At 39.1% G+C, this 17,343-nt stretch overlaps 1 protein-coding gene and 1 long non-coding RNA gene across 15 annotated transcripts in view; both read right to left on the reverse strand.

Moving 5' to 3' along the window:
- The window catches only part of PPFIBP2 (PPFIA binding protein 2), a 181,574-nt gene extending 179,502 nt beyond the window's left edge, over positions 1-2,072 (reverse strand). For 4 of the 14 annotated variants that reach the window (XM_031942174.1, XM_031942175.1, XM_031942173.1 and 1 more), the window contains exons 1-2: positions 1,397-1,415; positions 1,065-1,243 (exon numbers count right to left, since the gene is read on the reverse strand). The gene's annotated coding sequence lies outside the window, so the exon portion shown is untranslated. Of the gene's footprint in view, positions 1-1,064; positions 1,245-1,396; positions 1,418-1,788 lie in introns of those variants that run through there. The other 10 variants (XM_031942164.1, XM_031942166.1, XM_031942185.1 and 7 more) reach the window with 7 other exon arrangements.
- A 5,472-nt stretch (positions 2,073-7,544) lies between these two features.
- On the reverse strand, positions 7,545-9,507 carry LOC116420002. Its single transcript, XR_004230332.1, has 3 exons — positions 9,108-9,507; positions 8,608-8,677; positions 7,545-7,950 (listed from the first exon to the last, which is right to left on the reverse strand). It is a non-coding gene; the product is annotated as an uncharacterized LOC116420002 (long non-coding RNA).
- Between the last annotated feature and the right edge of the window lie 7,836 nt (positions 9,508-17,343).

A 17,343-nucleotide genomic window follows, 5' to 3' on the forward strand; every position in this document is an offset into this window, starting at 1 on the left:
AATAAGGAAGCATTTTTTTCCATGAAAGTTATTAATAAGCAAACGAGGGGATATCAAATGAGAATCCTATAAATAAAAGTAGTTTAACTCCCCCTCACTGATTTAGATGTAAAAACATTCCACTTGTGCTTTTAAGGCAAAGGAACATAAAATTATTGAATAAATGTAACAAATAATTAAAAACTTGTTTCAATGCGATAAAACAGCCAAGAATTAAGGGAGAGGGGGCAGAGTTGAATAATGAAGTGCTAGGCTTGTAGGAAGCAAGATGTGGCTTTAATTTTGTTTCTAACAAGCTGTGTGACCCTACACAAGTCCCTTGACCTCAGAGTGTTTGTTCCAGGCAGCTTCCTGAGTTTATTTACTAAATCCAGCCTGACTCCTAAATTACTTAAACTCTCCCAGGCACAGACAACTGTCAAGGCTCAATTACAGATTATCAATCAAGTATTTACTGAGCTCCTTCTCTGAATAAAAACATGGAGAAGTTGCCGATACCCCTTAATAGCAATGGTGTGTGCCCAGGAGTTCTCCAAAGGGATGAAATATGGAATCCTTAAACCACAAACCACTCCCTAGATCAGCTCCAGAGCTTCCCTGTTACTTTTAGATCCCCAAATCCCCAAACTCCTCAGTTTGGCATTTAAAACACATTTATTAAACGGTCATAGATTATATATATAATCATTATATTATCATTTTTTATTCTCACAATCCTGGAAGGCCCATGCTATTACTATCCCCATTTTACAGAAGAAGAAACTAAGGCAGGTGGAAGTCATGTCTTATATTGAGGGTCATTATTGAGGGAATTCAGGACTTCCTAAATCCAGTGCTTCATCCAAGATTTCAACTAGTGACGCAGTGAACAGAGTGCTGGGCTTGGAGTCTGGAAGGCAAAAGATTGAATCCAGGCATTTAACCTGTCACCCTCAGTTTTCTCAACTGTAAAAGGGGGATAATAATAATAAGTACCTCACAGAGTAGTTGTGAGGATCAAATAATGTTGTTTGGTTTTTTCCAAATGAAAATTTTGGGAAAAAATTATTTAGCAAGCTACTCACTTATCAGACGCTATATAAACGCCTCTTTCCCTTTTTCTTCCTAGCACACGCAACACCTTGTTTTCAGTAAGAATTCCGCGGGCATCTGTAAGGCACGGACTTTTTTTATCGCAGGGTCTCGAGTACACACGTCTTACTTATCCGAGATCTCCCGCTGGTTGGTTCGGTTACTTTCCTCACTTGAACAGAACAGACTGGGATTAGGAGTCGATCCACCTGACTGAATTCCAGTGTCAGAAGGGGCTGAAAGGTCAGACCACGTAAGGCGCCGCCTCTCCCTGCCTCCCGGCCTCCCTGCCTCTTACCCCGCACCTGGGCTGACGGCCGCCTACCTGGTCGGGTCGGAGCTTGCCCAGCTCTTCAGGCCAGGAGCCAAGCCCGGGTCAACCCTCGGAGCTGAGAACGCAAATTAGTTGTTAACCATCCCGCCCCACACCCCCAGCAGGTGACCAAGGGCTGGGCGGGCTTGGCGGGATCCCACAGGGTCACCTGCTCCCCGGGGCCAGCGGAGGGCTCGGAGGACCGCCTCGCCTCCGGCTTTGTCCTTGCCCGTGCCCTTGCTTACTGCCCCCAGCCCCGCGCGCAGTCCGGGGTGCGTTCAGGCGCTCTTTCCCAAGAGTCGGGCTTCGCGTCCTCAGCGCGGAGACAAGCCGAGCGCGTGTCCCCGCTTCCATCAGCCCGGACAGGAGGGGACGGAGGGTCAGGAGGCGGGAGAGCTACTGACCTGGTTCCCCAGAGCAGGGCGCTGAGCGGATCGAGGGTGTCCCCTGCACCCGGCTCCTCGGAGCAGCTGGAAAGGAGCGTCCCAGCGCAGCGCCATAGGGCTCTGGGACAGCCGGCCACTGCTCTCCCACGTGACGGAGGCGGGGACCAGCTGGGGAGGGGGGCGGGGATGGCCGGCCCCCGAGCTCCGGCTGCTCCCTCCCGCGGGCTCTCGCCGCCCACGCGTCCCTGGGCTCCCTGCCTTGCCAGGTCACCCCTACCTCGCTCTGAGCACTCCGGCTCCCATCAATAAATTCGTCGATCTATGAGTCCCTCCCCAGTTCACCCACTTCTGCCGATCTCTCGGCGACAGCTCCGACGTCCCCGACTTTCCCAGATCTTCCCTCCCCATCCTGCAACAGCTGGCCACGGGCCGGCCTCTACAGCTCTCCGGAGATCTGGAGGGGCTAACTGGCTTCACTCCCGGACTACTGGCCAGGAATGAAACTCCCCTCTTTGGGAACTCTCCAGGTGGGACAATCCTGCCAGGGACTTTTCCCTTTTCCATTCTTATCTGTAGTGGTGCACTCTCCCATTCCTCCTAGGAGGCTGAACCCCTTGAACCAAAGAGGAAACAGTTCAAACTGGGGAAAGGGGAACTTTTAGAATCACCTAAATCCAACCCCCTCATTTTGCCGCAAAATTAAAACTCAGCGAGATTATGTGGCCCAAGGTCACAAGTGGCAGCTCTGGCTTTCCTAACTCGCCTCCTGACTCCAAATCCAGCCCTTGGCTGTCCCGCGCCACTCTTGGTCCTCAATCTTTCTTCCCTACAAATGAAACGCAAATATCCAATAACTTTCTAAACACATTTTCATAAGGCAGAAGTATCTGAAAACTTCTTACTAAACGGAAATGCTTGTGACTCAATTTCACCCTCCATTTTTAAATGGGTCTAAACTCTACCAAGAGGTAGAAGGATTTCCTCTAGGGGAGCAGGCCTTGGACTAGGTCTTGCCCCTCCACCCGCCCAAATATTGGAAAGTTTACCTTATCCTAGGAGAGTGTTAGCCCAAAGTTATAGTTTGGAAATGTCAGTTATGGAATCTGAACTCACCTCTTTCAACTTCAGCAATCTATTTGATAAATTTGTCAAAGGGATTCACAAAGTAGAGAGTATTACTATGTTTTTTGAAAAAGACTTTCTTTTCAAAATGGACTTTCTTAAAAACCAGGCTGATTGATTATTGTAAGGTGATTTTAAAGGGTGTGTGTGTGTGTGGGGGGGGGTGTGGAATAAAGTGATCTCTAACTAGCCTTAACAACTTCCACTTAGGTTACAATTCTTAACTTCAAATTGATTAGTGGTTGGGAAAGCTAGGATAAAGGGTTTCCGGCTCCCTCTAGAGGTTAAGGCATTCAACAGCCCAAGTGTTTACTGAGGGCAAGCAAATCAAGTTGTCAACAAGTATTTATCATGTACTAATAGGCACTGTTCCAGGAATCCTGAGGGGACAAAGAAAACTTCCTAGACCTCTCCTTCATTTAGGATCAGAATTGTTCAGTGATGTCTGACTCTTCTTCACCCCATTTGGAATTTTTTTTTTCTTTTTTGGCAAAAATAACTAGAGTGGTGCCATGTCCTTCAGCTCATTTTATAGATGAGGAAACTGAGACAAACAGGGTAAAGTGACTTGTCCAAAATCACTCAACTAATAAGTGTCTGACACTAATTATTAGTGTGATTTAAGTATTTCCTTTAGGGACTTCTTAAGGATATCTATCTCCAGGTCTACAACTGGGAACCCTAGGAAAACTCTAGTCATCAAATATTTAATAAGTGTTTACTACCTGCTCAGTATTGTATTAAATGCTAGGCTACAAAGAAAGGTAAGAACATTTGATTTCAAAAACTTTATGTTTTAATAGGGGAGTCACTAAAATAATAACTAGATATATGCAAAATATAAACAGATTAAGTGGAAGACAATCTGTGCAAAGAAGTTTCTAGTTATCAAAACCACTTTACTTGGTGTACCTCAGTTTCCTGATCTGTAAAATGAGTTGCAGGACATGCACCTCTCTAGTATCTTTGCCAAGAAAACCTCAAATGGACTGAAGAGGCAGACATGATTGAACAATCCTGATCTTGAATGAAGAGAAGGCCTAATAAATTTTGTTTGGCTCCTTAGTATTCCTGGAGCAGTGTCCAGTAAGGAAGTACCTCCTAGGCAGTATTTATAGTGAAGGATGGAAAAAAAAAAGCCATCCCAATGATATAATCTTTTAAAGTTGATAGTTTTCTTCACGAGTATTAAAAGGTATCATCAACTTTATTTTTATTTAGGGGAGAACCAACTATAAAAAGAGATAACCAACTTATTAAGCACACAGACACACATTTTAAGGCTTTTACAGTGTTTTACAAAAAGGATTTGAGTCTCACAACCACCCTTATGGTTAGCCCCACTGATAGCAGTATTTCCATTTTCCAGATGAAGGAACATAAGGGTCAGCTAGAAAGGTCAAGCATTTATTAAAAACTTACTATGTGCCAGCATTGTGCTAAGTGCTAAAGATTCAACTATAGGGAAACAAGATTCATTCTGTCTCTGTCTCTGAAATTGCCTTTTCCTTCTAATAGGGGAATAAAAATCATTAAGGGGAAACATGATGAAGTTGGGGAGAATAAGTTGAGCTGGAAGGAAGTGCACATGACTGGGCATTCTCTTGAAATGGAAATCCAGGCTAGGGAACCCATTTGGAGAACAGTTTCCAGAGCAGGCAACTCTAAGGAGATTAGGCTGCTGGTAAGGACTTGGAAAAGTCCACAGAGTCATTTAAATTAGGAGATATCAGTTTTGAAATGTTCCCTATTTCTTTTGCCTTTAATCTCAAGGAACTCTTCAGGTCTACCATTTTGGGGGTCCAGGCAACAGAGAGGTGCATGATGTGTAATGGGATTTTCCACGTGTCATGTGAGCCAGCAATAACAGATCTTGGGAATTGCTCTCCTAGCTGACCACAAAGGACCCACCCTGTATCTTCAACGAATGAGAGTGCCAGTGCTGAAAACTATACAAGGAGGTGAGTAAGGTCCAGAGACAAGATAATAATATTAGATACCACTGCACAGAAGCAAGATGGATTAGGTAGCCGGGATCTGGAAGCCTTTTTGAAATACTGTTTCATTAACAAAACTGAGAATATGACAGCTTTTCATTCCCTTTCTTTCTCTCCTGATTTTTCTTGGTAAAATCTGGAGTTAGGGCTGGGCTTACATGCATGTGTATACGTGTGTGTCTGTCTATATATACATATAAACACAAATATACACCCCTTTGCTCTTATTTCAGTGGGAACAAGTTAGATTTGTGTTCCAGACAAAAGCTCTTGATCTCTTTACCATTTTCTTCTATACGCAATAGATTTTGTGGTGTTTTAGCAAACGGAGTGTTCTGTAAACATGGGGCAGCTAGGTAGCTTATCTTCCTCAGTTCAAGTTCAGCCTCAGACACTTACTAGCTGTGTGACTGAGCAAATCATGTCACCATGTGCCTCAGTTTCTTCATCTGTAGAAAGACCTGGCAAAACACTCCAATATCTTTGCCAAGAAAGCCCCAGATGATGTCATGAAGAGCTGAACAGAACTGAATAAACTTCTGTGAACGTCTGTGTGTTGTCCTGAATGAAATAAAGTCCAGATGTGGGGTAGGGAGGTACCATAGATTTTAAGATCATGAACCATATTTCATCAGGCCGGATCTACATTCAGAACCCAACCAAAGTGGATTTTTAACAGAGAGGCAACTCGGTGGTGCAGTACAGAGTATTAATCCTGGAGTTAGGAAAAACCCATGCAAATGACAACTTCTGCCTCAGTTTCCAAACCTGTAAAATCTTGATATCAGTACTTACCTTCCAGGACTGTTGTGAAGATAAAATGAAGTCATATTTGTAAGCTCTTCACAAATCTTAAAGGAATTTATTAATGCTAGTTATCATCATCATTATTATTGACTGCCGAATAGCCATATAATGAGGGCTCAGTGATACGGCTATTCTGTTTGGCTGATGGCTTAAACGTAGCACTTTTCTTCTATACTCAATAGATTATGACACCACCTAGTGGTCAATTAAAATATCTCCACTTTTTGCTGAGTGATTAATGTAGTGAAACTTTCTTTCTCTGTGGGTTTCATAAAGACAGCACACAAGCTCACGTGAACCTCTGTTACTGTTACCACAATGCTTTATTTTTTCTTTCCTCCCAGTCGGGGTTAAGTGACTTGCCGGTGCACGGATAGTAAGTATCTGAGGCTGTATTTGAACTCAGCTCCTCTCGACAGTTCTGGTCCTGCCACAAATGCTCTTAAGAATGAAAGAAATCTAACAGGTGCTCGTGCTGCCCACAGGTGCCAAATAAGAATCGAAACAAGATTTGAACTCTGGTCTGCCTGATTTCTGCTCTAAATCTCAACCACCTATTCCAAGCTGCCTTTTTATTAAGAAAAGGAAGTGACTTCCTGATAGGCTAATGTGTAACAGAGGCAGAATTTGAACCCGGTTTCCTTTGTCCTAAGCATACCATTTCTGTTAACTGCTGTGAACTCAAGGCTTTCAGCAATTAAACAAAAAAGGGGGGGGGGAATTGTGACTTAGTTTCATCAGATCTGTGCATTTCTCTCAGCTTTCTGTTTCATTTCTTCAAAAAAACCAAAAAACAAAAAACACTACCAAAAACAGCATGGAAGTTACCTCTGTCTTCGGAGTTTATCCTATTATTGTAATGAAGAGGACTGGAGTGCTAGAACTCTCGAAGACCAGCGTAGGAGACATTTGATGTTTACTGAGAAGAGATCAGCGAAGGAAAGCAGTAGATACAGAATGATCAGATTTCTCCTCCTCACTGAGATGCTGTGGGTCATTAAAAACTTATCCAGAATGGAGTTTAAAGAGCTATTATTCTACTTGAGCTGGTTAGGAAACCAGAGATCAGGTCTATCATTTAAAAAATAATAAAATGAATCTTTTAGATTTAGAAAGATATTCAATGAGGTGCAATAGATGATGGAGTGAATAGACTATCAGTCCTGGAGTCAGGAGGACTGAGTTCATATCCAGTCTCAAACAATTAACACTTACTAGCTGTGTGACTAAGGGGCAAGTCATTTAAGTCCCAATTCTTTCTTTCTCTCTCTCTCTCTCCCTCCTTCTCCTCCCCCTCCCCCCCCCCCCCCCCACACACAGAGACAGAGAGACAGAGAGAGAGAGACAGTGAATTCAAGACCTTGCCTCCCTCTAGATGGCTGCCCTAGCCTACCATAAGAGGATCTGTGAAGGTAACTATTCTTAAACTGAAGTGATCTTGCGATCATGGATTCAGAGCTAAGGGACTTTCAAACCCCATACCCTTATTTTACGGTAAAGAATGAAAGCCCAAAAAGTTTAAATGACATGCCCAGTTAGCTACTGAACACAGATTTTCTCGAGTCCAAATCCAGTAAGTATTATATCTACTATACCACCATGGACCCTAAACAGTCCGATTCCCTATCTATACATTGTTAAGAATTCTTCCTGGACCCTATGGACCTGACCTTACTTCTTGTTGCTCATGAAACTGTTCAATGATCCCAGTTCTTCTGTCTTTTTCTCATCTCTGTATGGTTTGGCTGGGTCTTCTCTCTTTGCAAACTCTGGATTACAGAGACTATTTGTTTAAGTAAGTATAAGGCTGAATAGATCATGTCTCGATCAAGGCTGGTACTTGACAAAGAAATAGTCTGAAAACTGCCTTCATAATGTAGTGATTTTTAAAAAAAATTCATGGAAGAGTACAGAAGGAATGCCAGATAAGCAGAGAAGTTGAGTAGCTTTGAAAGTTATGTTGAATTTATTATTCATATTGTATTTAATATGTTCACATTATATTTTAAAGAAAAGCAATTTGTGCATAATAGAGATTTACAGGTCTAAGTACAATTCTTTTTCTGTTCTAGTTTGGAGGTGGGAGAGCTGGCTATTTGCCTTGTTAAGTCCATTAAACATCATTTTATTAAATTCAGTTCAGTACTGTAGCCTGGCTTTTAAACATCTTGCCTCTGCCATCCATTGTGTTGGTTATTCTTGCCAACTTTGTGTCATCTGCAAATTTGATAAGTGTGCCATCTGTGCCAGGTCCCTGATAAAAATGTTAAATCAGCACAGAGTCAAACATAGATCCCTGGGTTATGCCATTTGAGAATTCCATCTTAGCTGAAACAGATTCATTAACAATTACTTTGTGTTGTCAATCAGCTCAGAATCCACATGACTATCATTGTCTAATCCTGGGCTTCTTAACCTTTTCCCACTTGCAACCTCTTTTTGCCCAAGAAATTTTTATGTGATTGCAGGTATATAAAAAAAGACATACAAATTAAACATTTACTAACAATAAATCATAATTTTGCAATTGTTCCATTCAGTAATTCCATATGGGGTCAAGATGGGCAGTTTAAGAAATTTTGGTCTAATCTACACATCTTTCTTTTTTCCACCAGAATAGCTGTTTTGAGGTGGACCTTGAAGCAGCTCTCAAGTTACATTATATAAAGCTTTTTATTTTCAAAACATATGCATGGATGATTTTTCAACACTCACCCTTGCAAAACCTTGTGTTTCAAATTTTCTCCTCCTTCCTCCCACTCCCTTCCCTAGATGGCAGGTAGTCCAATACATGTTAAATATGTTAAAATATATGTTAAGTCCAATATATGTATCTATATTTATACAATTATCTTGCTGCACAAGAAAAATCAGATCAAGAAGGAAAAAAAAATGAATACATTGAACTTACTTGGCTCTCATATAATGACATGGTCAGCACTTAGTTGATCTTTGGATTCACAACTAAGGAGAAACTTTTCCTAGGAGAAATAAAAATCAAACTTCTCTTTTTGCTTGGGTATAAACACAGATAACAAACCCAGGTTGGTGTTATGGTTTTGTAGCACTATCCCAATTCCCACTCGCAGAGGTAGTTGGGGTTCCCATGCATGGCTACTATATCATTTCAGAACTATAGGAATTACCTCTGAGTGGTTGGGGAGGTATGTTTTTTAGTACACTAGATTGTAAGCCTCCATTGGTGGTCTTCCCATCATGATTTTCTAATAAGATCAATTAGTCAACCAGACTTAACAAATAGTATACTAAGAACAATTAGTACAAAATATTCCTTCCCCGAAGTTGGTAAGATATTCTCCCACCAACCAGTACATATAGAAGGAAATGACCACAACCTTAGAGGCACAGATAGTAAAGGAAAAACTCATAGCTTATAGGAATCCTTTTTACCAAAATGTCTTCCAATATTCTTCTTAGTAGGCTCCTTATAGATCATTAAATCTTCCATTCCTAGCCAAATCAAGGTTGTTTTGGGATCCCAATGCAGACATTGTTGCCATCTGATGTTGTCTCTGATGCTATGTTAATATAACTATAAGAAGAGGAGGAAATACAAAATCCTTCAGATCTTTGAGAATCACAAAATCATCCTCTGACCAAGGTTGGTGAGGTTGTTGGTGATGGCAACCAATAAATGTTAAGATTGAAGAGCTCTCCTTTCTTACAGGCAATTCCTTTTCTGGTATGGCTCTCACTTTTTCACTCCAGACACTCAACTCTTACATTCCATCTAGTTTAAAGCTTTTCTATAGGTCCTAAAGGGTGTGAACAAGTCTCTTAATTAATCTGAACCAACTTTCTGTTAGATTTGATTGAAATATTGATTTCATTGATTTAAGGAGGTTGCTAAGTCTTGATCACACCTATTTCTGTTGATTGATTTAGTCAATAAATATTCTCACCTGACAAAAATAATTACTTTGAAGGAAGATGAGGTAATGCATGGAGTTCCATCCTAAAATTTAATACCAACTTGTATTAACTAAGATTTTTAAGGAGTAAAGCTTATAAGGGAGTGTCAGACTGGATTTGATAGAGAAATATATTTGCAAGTGCTTCCCACAAAGTGATACTCAAAGAAGAGTTTGAAAAACAAAATGGCAATGCTTACCCCACAAATTAGGGAAGACAAAAGCTTTAGAAAATTATAGTGCCTGACATCAAAAACTACTGTTGTGTTTAATTTTTTTTCAAAAAAAAAAAAAAAACCTAGTTAAATTAGCAAATTGCACACAGCTGCTTTCTAAGCAGCTTCTATTAGGAAGGAGACTGTAGATTACTGAATACTCTAGGAAGAAGAGAAAAGGGTATGTATTGTAGGCTGTATTGTAGGCTATGTTTGCTGTCCTGGAAGGCTGATATTCACTTCCTGCCTCAAATCAGGTTATAAGTCCTGGGTCTTCAAAAGAACTATTTTACTTGTTTCTTGAGAGCAAGCACCAGGTTTATTCATCATCATATTGCCTTCATTTGGAAGTAAAGAAACTTGCACATAGTAAGTACTTAATAAATGTTTATTGAATTCACATGCAACCATAAAGCTCAAAAGGCATATGGGACCCGAATATGAAAGGTCATATCATTAAAAAAAAAAAAAAAATTAGGCGAGGACATCAGATGCTTTTCACAACTCTGGGTAAGGAAAGAATTCTTAACCAAACAAGGGATAGGGAAAATCATAACATAAAACAGACAATTTTGGTGACATAAAATTATAAAGTTTTTACTCATGTGAAATTAGTAAAGGCAGAGCTAGAAGAAAAATAGAATTGGAAAAATATTTGCATCAAATATCTTCAAAAAAAGCCTGATATCAAAGACATAGGAAAGTGACAAATATACAAAATATACAAAAGTCAAACCCATTTCTGTTTAGATAAATGGATAGAGGATCTGAAAAGTTTTCAAAGAAAGAATTGCAAATAATACATAAATACATAAAATCACATTCCAAATCCCTAATTATAAAGTAAATGCTAATTAAGAGGTCTCTGAGCTTTCAGCTTATATCACACATGTTGGCAAAGATGACAGAAAATTTCATTCTTTGTCAACATATTGTTCAATTAAATTGAATGTTGGAAGTTTTTGTGGAAAGACTGACACATCGATGTACTCTTGGTGGAGCCATTTATCTTTTTGGATTTAAATTTCTAATTACATAAGAAATGTGACTAATTTGTCCATATCCTTTGACCCAGAGATCCCAGTACTAGTAATATGCCCCCAGGAAGTTGAAATCTGAGTAACTGAAAAATTAGTGAAGGTTTAAAAAAACAGATATTGAAACATTTTTTTCCTTGTGGTCACACAGAGATTTGGGGAACTAACCTATTGCATATATTATCAGATTTTTTTCCTGAATTATTTTTCTCTGTTATAAAGAAGGATTTTATCTGAAGGGGAGAAATGGAAAATGATTATGACATAAAGACAAAGGCTTGTCTGGATAATTGGGTGAAATTCAGTTATGGCTATCCAAATTTTCATTATTGAATATGAAATTTTAAAAGGTTAAAGGTTACATATGATAATTCAGTCAAAATGATCACTTACCAAATGTCATCCAATCTTCTAATGTTAATGGCAAAGAAATTATTAAGTAAGTAGAAATTATTAATTAAGTATTAAGTAAAGTATTAACTAAGTAGAGGTTTACATGATTAAAATCAGTGAATTGGGCACTAAGAAATAAAAAGTTAAAAATCTAAAGCTAAAAAGTCTAATACAGTGAAACATTGCATGATGTTTACCTTTGTGCCATCTATGAAACATTTGCTAAGTAAACTAATAGTGTAAACAAAATTCAGGAGGAATGATTAAATATTAAGAAAACAAAGTATTTTAGAGCAATTAGTACAGTAGCTACAGCATGCCATTTGTCCTCAACCATCTCTGACCTGCTTCCTGCCTTACCCTCACAGTCAGTCATTTTGCATGTAAGTGCCTAGCATGTGTTGATTTACATTCAATCTCCATAGTTCGTTTTCTGGAAGCAGATGGTATTTCCTCTCCAAAGGCTATTGGGACTGATTTGGATCACTGAGCCACTGAGAAGAACCAAGTCTTTCAAAGTCGATCATCGCACATTGTATACAATGTATTCCTGCTTCCCCACATACTTTCTTCCTGTGTCTAGTGGGTGAAAAATCATCGTTCACCTGCTGTATGGCATATACAGCATGAACTAGACCAGTGAAAAGGAATGACTTCCTTCCCTTGATCCCCCTCTTTCTTACCCTGGCTCTAAGAAATGAGCCCAGGTGTTTCTGTTCTGCTTGTTTCCTTTGTTCTCAATTTTTAGAGCTAGTGCAGATGTCTCCTGGACTTGGGAGTTTGAACACTTGCAATGTTGGAGCCAAGATTGTAGGTGGGATGTGTAGCCTGTCAGACTGGCTGAGAAGCTCAGAAAATGCCTGAGTCTCAAGCTCTTGGGGCCTTTGGACTTGGACAAAATAAAATACTATTTTATTAGTATTCTCTATTATTCTATTTATATATAATATTCTATATTAATATTATGTATATATAATAATAACATTCTATATTATATTTTATGCTATTTATGTTCTATATATAATATGGCAATGAGCTAAACTATGCACTTAATCCTGTTCTCCCTCTTCCTCTAGGTAGTAAAAGGGAAGAAGGTTTGCTAATACTTCCCATGAGTTGGGGGAATTGTTATTCAGTCATGTCTGATTCCTTGTAACCTCATTTGGGAGTTTTTTGGCAAGGGTACTGGAGTAGCTTGCCATTTCTTTCTCCAGGTCTTTTTACAGATGAGGATACTGAGGCAAACAGATTTAAGTGACTTGGCCAGGATCACACAGCTAGGAAATACCTGAAGTCAAATTTGAACATGGGCAGATGAGTTTTCCTGACTCCTGGTCCAGCCACTAGCCCTCTAGAGAGTAAGCTTATACAGTTATTCCTTGCACACCACATCTACATAGAGGTTTTGATATATTGCAGGTCAGCATTAAAAAAGAAGGAATTTTTTGGGAGTTTTGTGGAAGCCAAAGATGATAAGCAAAGCAGATGACAAAAAAAGTTTAGAAACTCAAGATGTGTATCATATATGTAAAGGATTGTATGATATTAACCCAAATTTTATAATAAGGTATTGTAAACATCCCATAAGAGAAAAAATTCAGACTTCTCTTGTATGAAGGGAGGGTCAAGCAATTTTATACAGATTTTCCAGATCATGGGGGTACCACTCCCCAACCCCCATGGTGTAAAAGGGATAACTGTGATTGTAATTATTGAATTAAATTGAATTGAAGTAAATATTCTTTTATTAATAATTCAGTGGGTTCAGAGGACCTCTTACACTTAGGAATACCATTGGTGGGGGATGGTCATTAGCAGGAGAGCCTGAACTTTCCTTCTTCAGGGTACCCTGAGGGAGGTGCAAAATCTAACCTAGTTGACTTTTCCTGCAGTGAGGTCCATGGTAATCATGTGGCTTTTTTCTTTTATGTTTTAATATTTCCCCCCACTTACATATAGTACAATTTTTAAATATTCATTCCTTTGCTGAGAAAAACTAAGTCATTCACAGTTTATCATCCCACAACTTTGCTATTACTATGTACAGAGTACATTCACTTTGCTTGAGCTCATGGAGGATTTTTCAAGTTTTTCTGATAGCATCTTGCTCATCATTTCTTATAGATCAATAATATTCCTTTGTAATCATATTCCACAACTTATTCAGCCATTCTCCAATTGATGGGCATCCCCTCTTTTCCAATATTTTGCCCTAAAAAAGAATTACTATAAATATTTTTATACATATATCTTCTTTTCCTTTTTAAAAAATCTCTTTTGGGATTCATGCCTAGTAGTGGTATTGTTAGGTCAAAGGATCTGCATGAATTTATAACCCTTTGGGCAAAGATCATATCTTTTGATCATTTATCAATTGGGGAATGGCCTTTTTTTTTTAAAAAAAAATTAAATTTGATTACCTTCCCTATACATTTGAGAAATGGGGCCTTCCTTGGAGAAACTTGTTTCAAAATTCTTTTCATAATTATATATATCTCCCCATTTATTTTATTCTTTCATTCCTTTTACTCTTTTTCCTTCTACCCAACCTCTCCCCCAATGTACCCTCTCTTCTATCACCCTCCCTCCTGTCATATTTTTTTCCCCTCCCCATTTATTTTATTCTTTCATTCCTTTTACTCTTTTTCCTTCTGCCCAACCTCACTCCCAATGTGCCCTCTCTTCTATCACCCTCCCTCCTGTCATATCTTTTTCCCCTCCTACTTTCCTGCAGGATGAAATAGATTTCTTTATATCGTAGTCAGTATTTTCAAAAGTAAAATTAAATGTTACATTGAAGTGAATAGGGATCCTGGAAGTTTCCACTAAGAATTTTTAATCTAAGAGAAATAAGTAAATGCAATATTCTTTTTTGTTTCTTTTATTTGAAGCAGATAGAAGGAAAAGTGAGGTGCAAGGTATGAAGTTAGTTGTCCTTTAGGAGAGGACATTGTTATTGGTATTGGGTATAAAATTATAGGATTTTAGAGTTGGGAAGGGCATCTAGTCCAAAGTCCTCACTTTATAGGTGGAGCTCTTAAGCCTATCTACCCACATCCCTCCAGAAAGTGCCTCTGAGTAACCCAGAATTCAAGGTACTTTGTGGATCTGTATTCACTGAAAAAATTAATTTGAGTCCCCACTAATGTATTTACTATTACCAGATAACCAGAGGACACAATTGGTTAAAAGTAGAGGCATTTAGTGAAATACTATGAATAAAAATTTATGGCACGTGTTCTCAAAAATTGCCATAGCATCATAGGGGACTTGTGTGAAGAGACAAATATGCAAAGTACACATATAGCCAGGATGCAAGCATGGAGGGACAGAGGATCAGCTCATGCCTCTGATGCTGTCCCGCTGTTTCCTCTGGTGATGACCTTGTACTCCCACTGGATCTATTGCACTGGGTCAGCACCAGAATGGTTTGGTGTGATGTGCAGTCCCTTTCAGACACAGAATCTTTTCTGGATATGAGGGGACAGTCTGTAATCTCTGCTGAACATCAGTCCTTGGTATCTTGTGAGAGCTCTGGTTGATTGTGCTAAGTTGGTCCTGTGGTCACTCTAGATCACCAACAGGAGAGTGGTTAAGTGGAAACTTCAAGACTGAAGTTTCTATCTCTTCCAATGTCTAGATTCTAGCCTCAAATGAGCTCCTTAGCTATGGTTCTGACTTTTCCAGTTGAGAGGAAGAGGGGGGTTCTATCATCTCTCTTCAAATTTAGAATCCAGAGACTTCATCTATAATTCTTTCAGAAAGACAAGTGCCCTGACAACCTAAGATATTTGAGCAGGGATCATTGCTTAGGGTTAGCTGGGTAGAGCAGTGGATAAAACTGCTGAACTTGGAGTCAGGAATACCTGAGTTCAAATCCACCTTTACATATTTGTTAACTATGTGACCTTGGATCAGCCACTTAACCCCTGTTTATTTCAGTTTCCTCAACTGTAAAATTGAGATAGTAATGGTACCTACTCATAAGGTTGTGAGGATCAAATAAAATAATAAATGTAAACTTTATTATTATTAACACATAATCAGTACTTAATAAATGCTTATTCTCTTTTCTTATTCCCAGGTAAAAGAATTTTAATTGCTTGACTTTTCCCCTCCATATGGTTCTGAGTCTTGACTGTAAAAGGAATCTCAAAATGAGATTGGCAGGGGCCAAGCTTTTTGCAATACAGGATTTCAGCTAAACACAGCAGAAGTTTTAATTCTCTATATACATACATATACACATGTTTATGTACACATATGTATTTTAACTTTTCACTTGTTTATCTAGGACATTTTCTCAATTAGAAGCTGCTCTCTCACTTAACGTGAGAAACTCCTTCCAACTCTACTTTAATGTTTAATGAATCATACCCAGGAAGCACAAGCTTAGAGAGGTCAAGAAATCTCTGGCTCTCAGGCTCCCAGTTGTCATTTAGTTGAACCCCTCTGGGGTTCAACAGAGGAGCGGTGTGGTTGGAGGAAGGGAAAGACTAAAATCAGGAATTACTGTGTACCTTTTACTTTTTCATTTACATATTTATTATATATACCTAGAAGAATTCAGACCTTTTCCCTAGGATTTGAACCCCAACCTACACAGATGAGTAGACTCCAGCCCAGAGAGACAAAATAAAATGGGTTAAGATTGGGCTTAGTTCAAAGTTCCAAAGTTCTTCTGATTCCAAGTTTACAAGTGTTGCCACTATATCATTTTGGCTTTTGAAAGAAGTGGGTGGTATCTGGAGTAAAGATAACAAGCTTTGGTATAGGAAAAGGGAGTAGGATTCAGATGCATGAGTGGGTTGATTCAAAGACTTTCAAAAGCAGCTGTTTCAGAAGCAAAATGGTTGCATATGTTGCTTACACAAACAGAATTATTGTTTCACTCAATTCAGGCAGTGGGAGTAAAAACTATATTTTTGTTCTAAGTGGGATCTTTGGTTTCATTTTCAAAGGAATACACTCATTTAACAGGTATTTATTGAGCATTTGGTCTTTGTGGGGTCTTTTGGACATTAACAAAAATACAAAGATTAAATCTACTTTCTCCTATGCTTAATGAGGTGTTATACAAACACTAGGCTCAATACTGGTCAATCTAATCCTTTTTTCAATAAGAGGAGGGTGGATAGATCAGTAGATAGATAGTGCACTTATTAAGTGCTTGCTATGTGCTGGGCACTGTATCAATTATTGGGAGTACAAACACAAGCAAAAAAGAGTCTGTCCTTGCCCTCAAAGAGTTTACATTCTAATGAGGAAGACAACATATGAAGGGGCAAGATGTATTCATGAGTCATTCAAGGGAATGGGAATCAGAGGCAAGAGAGAAGTGAATTTAATTGGCTTAAGCACTTCCTCAAATGGAGATTCTAAGAAGAAACTGGCCAACTGGAGGAGGGTGGATGGAGGCATCTACTAGGGCAAGAAGGTTTCTTGAGGGGAGAAGTCTGGAGAGTCAGTGGTAAAACCAGAATGGGAACGAGATAGATAGAAACAGATTCTATTTAGACTTTAGACTATTTTGGAGTAATAATAGTTTGGAGTCAAATTCTGAAGAGCCTTGAATGTCATCTTAAGGAACTTGGACTTAACTAGGAGGCAGATATGAACAGCGAGGTGATACAGTGGATAGAGTGCTAGGCTTGGAGACAGGCTCATCTTCTTGAGTTCTAATATTGTCTCATATACTAGCTGGATGACATTGGGCAAGTCACTTAACCTGGTTTGCCTCAGTTTCCTCATCTGTAAAATGAGTTGGAGAAGGAAATGTCAAACCATTTTAGTATCTGCCAAGAAAACCTCAAATGTGGTCATGAAGAGTAGGATACAACTAAATGACAGAATCTACAAGAGCAACTCAACACCAGAGGAATTCTACCAACCTTTGTATGCATCCTTATTTTTTTTTTAATTATAACTTTTTATTGACAGAACATATGTATGGGTAATTTTTTACAACATTATCCCCTGCACTCACTTCTGTCCGTTTTTCCTTCCCTCTCCCCCCCTCCCCTAGATGGCAAGCAGTCTTATACATGTTAAATATGTTATAATATATCCT

Source organism: Sarcophilus harrisii, chromosome 6 (assembly GCF_902635505.1).
Source record: "Sarcophilus harrisii chromosome 6, mSarHar1.11, whole genome shotgun sequence".
Taxonomy (NCBI): Eukaryota; Metazoa; Chordata; class Mammalia; order Dasyuromorphia; family Dasyuridae; genus Sarcophilus; species Sarcophilus harrisii.